Below are 6020 nucleotides of genomic sequence, written 5' to 3' on the forward strand. Positions count from 1 at the left end.
ATGTACGAGCATTCTGGGATTTTTGGAAAACAATGTTTTTTTTGTACCAATAAAGATCTGATTCAAATAAAAAGGAAAAACGATAAAATGATCACGTCTCTACTGTCATTCCTTGACTTGTCAAAAATGTAATTGTATGTTCTGTGTAAATGTTTTTTTCCCAACGTAGAACATTATGGGATGCCAGTACATTGCTTCCTATAGCTTTCCCATGAAATGTGTACATTGTTGGCAAAGGGTGCTCTATTTTGAGTCATTTAGCTCAGCGGTTCTCAACAGGGGTGCCACGGCTAGGGTGCCCCAGAGAGCTGCCAGGGGTGCCACGGCTAGGGTGCCCCAGAGAGCTGCCAGGGGTGCCACGGCTAGGGTGCCCCAGAGAGCTGCCAGGGGTGCCACGGCTAGGGTGCCCCAGAGAGCTGCCAGGGGTGCCACGGCTAGGGTGCCGCAGAGAGCTGCCAGGGGTGCCACGGCTAGGGTGCCCCAGAGAGCTGCCAGGGGTGCCACGGCTAGGGTGCCGCAGAGAGCTGCCAGGGCCTTTTTGGATTACAGAAAAAAGTGCTAAAGTGCCATCTGTTGCAGCTGCACTGTTTTCCATGAAAATACCATATTTGGATAAGTTTGACCATTTCTCAAAATCTGAAAATCATTATATAAAACACAAAAGGATCACCAAGGTACTCTGGATAAAGAACCCCTTTAGCGAGCACTTTTGTCGTCATCTTTATCGTATGTAGGGGTGCCCTGGGATATTTTATTGAACACGGGTGCCTTGGCAGCAGAAAGGTTGAGAACCCCTGATTTAGCTGATTTTAGCTTTTTATCCAACGTTCTCTTAACCCTTTCACTGCCACAAGACAGCCGGTTAACCCTTTACGATCACACAACCGACGGCGCTGCTGACGGCCACAGCTGTAAAGGAATGTGAATCACTACCCACATTCAAAACCGCTCTCAAAGAGCACCTACGGGAGACTGCTATTTGTCCCAACCCCCCACCCGACCCCCTCCTAATGTAGTTTCTTCGTCAAATGTATATACTCTTTTTTTAGATAATTTTTTGTATCACAAACTGTACTGTATTTGTAAATCTGGTATGTCATAAATGTATAGATGTAGCAGTACTGTCTATCTGTATGTCATGTATGTCATATATGTCATGAATTGAAAATGGGGGACCCTGATGTAAACAAGACGAAAGTCTTTCTCTGGTCTGCATCCCCTTAACAATTGTGTGTTTTGAGCCGTACTGTATTTTGTACCCATTCTGCAATCTGTTAATAAAATGTTCAATCAATTAGACTGCGCCTCCTAATGGAGATAGTTTGTAGCTGAGAAACTGGACACCTGTAATGGATTGTTGCTGCCACCGAGTGGTCTGGAACTGGAACTGCAACAAGGTATGAAACCGGCCGTCCCAAGTGCGTCTATGCTTTTACCAACGCGTTCGTCTTTCCGGGTTCCCGTTTTGCGCTCTGATTGGCCACTGACGTTTCTCGTCATGTGACGTGTGCGCCCAATCGCATGACGAGCAGTGTCTGCGCCCATTTCCGCGTCGAACAGCCTGCAAACGACCTAACGCCTAGTTTATCACTGGTTAAGCTTAGGCCACTCTTTCGCAGTTGGTTAAGGTTAGAGTTTGGAATCAGGGCTGGCGTTCTATCGCCCCGCTCTAAGACAAACTAACCTTAACCAACTTCGAAAGAGTGCCTAAGCTTAACCAGTGATAAACTAGGCGTTAGGTCGTTTGCAGGCCAAAAACTTGCCGTCACATTATTTGGCGCACATGTCACATGACCAGAAACGTGCGTGGCCAATCGGAGCGCAAAACGGGAACCCGGAAACACGAACGCGTTGGTAAAAGCAATCGGGCTCCCAACCTCTTCTGCTGAGAGACCCCTGACCCTTGACCCTGACTCACCTTCCATCCAGCTACAGGATACATGTCAGTCTAACTGACCCCTGACCCTTGACCCCTGCCTCACCTTCCATCCAGCTACAGGATACATGTCAGTCTACCTGCAGTTATCAATGCTGTGACCATACGGAGCACAGTGACAGCTTTACTGAGCAGCACAATGATTTTATTTCGGTCTTTTACAAAGCATAGTAGTAGAACATTAAACAACAAAAAAGATTACAAAAGGTGTAGTCTGAAGCCGAGGCTTATAATCGCCTACCCTTTTTACATTCGATTATTTACACAAAGGCGGCTATGTGGTGCAGTGGGCAAGGTGCTCACCACGAATACAGGAGACTGGGCTCAAACAGATCATCTCCCTGTTCGAGCCCAGCGCTCCACATTGCTTTCAGTTTGGCTGGTCGTCCGTACTAATACACATTGGCAGTATTAGGGGGAGGGAAACTGATGGGTGGGGATCGGGCGTTGTGGACAGCGACTCCTACAGGTCGGTTGGTGCGCCTGCGCAGTAGAATCAGGAAGCAACGGGGGCGGCGCCCCTCCAAAGCGCAGACCCCCGATGCTGAAAGATCGCGCCGCGCAGGTGAAAAGATGCGACTGCTGTTACCTCAAGTATCGGAGGGGACTAGTGCTATGTATGACTTAGTCCACATTGCAGCCGGCTTGTGGGAGGCAAGAAACAGCGTTCGTGACAGGGGAGGGTTGAATTGGACGATACAAAAATTGGGATGGGAGAAAAAAAAAAATATTTACAGAAAATACAAAAAATAAACATAATTCAGTATATCATTTAGCAAAGGTTACAAACATTTCATAGTTTTATGTACAAAACGTATACACATTATTTGTTTTTTCTTTTGTTTTCCTTTATATATATGTTTTTTCTTTTTCGCTTTGTCACTATTTGAATACAGTTATGTTATAAATAAAATATAATTAGGATAACTGAGGTTTTATATTTAGGTAATGGCTCAGGAGGTAGAGCAGTCATCTGGCAATCAGGAGGTTCCTGGTTCGATTCCCGCTCCTCCTGGGCAGCGTGTCGATGTGTCCTTGAGCAAGACACTTAACCCCTAATTGCTGCCGATGAGCAGGTTGGCACCTCGCATGGTCGCCTCCGCCGTCGGTGTGTGAATGTGTGAGTGAACGGGTCAAAATGTGAGGAACAAACTAAAGCGCTTTGGATAAAAGATGCTATATAAAAAAAGCAGCCATTTACCATTTTACCATTTATGTATCACCTTATATTTGAGTAATTTCTTAAAAGTATGTAGTGTAAGTGCTGTTGCATAAATATTCTATATTCATAATTCATTGATTAATGATTTTCTTATTTTCATGGATAAAGTAATAATTAGATAAATAATGTGATGCATAGATAATTTGATGTAAAAAGCTAAATTCATTGGTCAACATGTCAGTCCAGGGACGTGCATATACCTTATTGTGGTGCTTCTCTTAGGCAGTTCTCAGTGAGGTATAGAGGGTCCAATCTTTGGAATGCAGCTGATCCTATGCTGAGGAAATCTCCATCTCTGCTTATTTTTAAAGCAAACTACAAAAAAATTCTCATCCAAAAGTAGTAGATAGATAACAGGTCATACATGTAGGTATGCATTTGGTTATGTGGGTGGGTAGGTTTGTAGGCAGGTGGGTGGGTTATATATTATTATGTACACAGTATATCCATGTATGTACTGTGTGTATGTATGTTTGTATTAACACGAATCTTTTAATGTATTCTGGTATTTTATAATATGCATAATTTTGTATTTTTGTATGTTTGATTTTATAAAACAGGGGACGTTCTTGATAAGCCTCTAGGCTTCTAACTTCTCCTTCACAAGCGTTATAACTTATTATGTATTGTTTTTACTTCTGTTTAACTGTGTTAATAAACAAACAAACAAACAAACAAACAGTTAAACGTGATGAGGCACACGAGTCTCACGAGAGGACCATGACGGCTTTACCACAGAGCACACAAACGGGTCCAGGGTTAGATTCCCGCTTGGGGACCAGGTTGCCAGGTGGGGTATCTCCCGGGCCTTTCTGTGTGGAGTTCGCATGTTCTCCCCATGCTCACAAGGGTTCCCCCTCCCAATAAGATAAACCCAATGGAAAAACATGCAGAACAGAGCGCTAACGCTGTCGCGTCCCTGACGAAGACGGCCAGGAGCACTAGGATTGGTCCCCGGGGCGCGGCCCCACGCCACAGCCCCTGTCTGCTCCCGGCTGCCCTGGGGGGGGAAGGACGACGGGTCAAGTGCAGAGACTCATTTCATCGGCGACCCAAAAATTGCATGTGTGTGTGTTCCTGCGTGTGTCGCTGCATGACGACATTGTCAATGTGTGCAATGAATAATGACTTCTTCAATGACAGCTTTTTATTTTATTTCAGTTCACAAGACTACCAGCAAAACTTTGATACTATAATAGTTGTGCTGGTAGTTTTAGTGAACTAATAATAATCTTTCTGGTAGTTTTAGTGAACTATTAATAATCTTTCTGGTAGTTTTAGTGAACTAATAATAATCTTTCTGGTAGTTTTAGTGAACTAATAATAATCTTTCTGGTAGTTTTAGTGAACTATTAATAATCTTTCTGGTAGTTTTAGTGAACTAATAGTTTAGCTGGTAGTTTTAGTGAACTAATAGTTTTGCTGTATCTCTAACAGAGACCATGACAGCCTGTTCAGAGGATATGCATTATTAAAGGTCAAACCACTATAGTGTGGTTATGTGTGTGCATGTATGTGTGCCCACATGCCTCCATATTCATGTTTATTCTTTAGATATCTCTTATAACTTGGGGTCTATTTTCCAACTGGTTTAGGTATTGACTCCTTAAAGCAGCTATTCCCAATGTAGGATTATTTTAATATATCAGAGTATACTAGCATGTCAAACTCATATTATTATGTATCTAGATATATTGTTCTCTTATAGAGATTTCTAAACCCATCAACATGAGAACAAATCATATAGAACAACTCTTTTGTAGTTGGTATTTATTTGAATCTTGTCTTCAATATGAACCCACCCCCACTGATGGAGAAGATAAAAAAAAACATGTGGGTTGTAGTTCTGCCTTTCAGCCATAGGGGGCATTGTTGTCTTAGAAGAAGTCCTGATGGCTCTCTCTCTCCCTCCCTCCCCTCATTTTCTCTGTCTCTCACTCGCCCACTTGATCTCTTCCCTGTCGGTATCTCTTGAGAGAGAGAGAGACACACACAGAGAGGAGAGAGAGAGAGAGACACACACACACACACAGAGACACAGAGAGAGAGAGAGACACACACACACACGGAGAGAGAGAGAACCCAACACTGATTTCAAGAGAGGGAGAGAAGGACAGTTCTGTCTATGTTCTGCACCTGAGTGTCAGGCAGGGGTGTAAAAAGTACCCAGATATTATACTTAAGTGAAAGTATGGGTACCGTCTCAAAATCTGACTCAAGTACAAGTCAAAGTATCTGGCTAAAAACACACTTGAGTAAAAGTAAAAAAGTCCTACTTTTAAATGTACTTAAGTACTAAAAAGTAAATTTCTATTTTTATTTTTTGAAAGGGATAGACCAGGGGTCTCAAACTCATTCCATCGTGGGCCAAGTTTTCATTTTAACTATACAGTACATTGCACCAGGTGAGTTAGTTGAAGAGGTGAGTCAATTAGTGAAATCGTCAGCTGGTGTTTAGGCAAGGCTGGAATGAAACCAAGCAGACACTCTGCCCACAATGGAATGTGTTCTGCGATAGACCATGCTGAAATGAAAGAACAGAGGACACTTTCTTTGCATTAAAATGATTTAATGCACTTTTCCATTGAAGGTAAACTAACATGGACGGCATTCACATCACCGCATGAATAATATCACAATATCTATCCTTGACAAAAGTGTAAATGGAGTAAAATCTGTATATGTTTTGTGTCAAAATAAAAACCTAAACCTAAACCTAATACTGTAGTATCCTGAATAATATGACAATATTAAAAACAGAATAATGGTGTACCCTGAATAATATCACAATATTAACCACAGCATACTGGAGTACCCTGAATAATATCACAATATTAAAGACAGAATACTGGAGTACCCTGA

This window comes from Notolepis coatsorum, assembly GCF_963971535.1.
Source record: "Notolepis coatsorum genome assembly, chromosome: 2".
In the NCBI taxonomy this organism is placed as follows: domain Eukaryota; kingdom Metazoa; phylum Chordata; class Actinopteri; order Aulopiformes; family Paralepididae; genus Notolepis; species Notolepis coatsorum.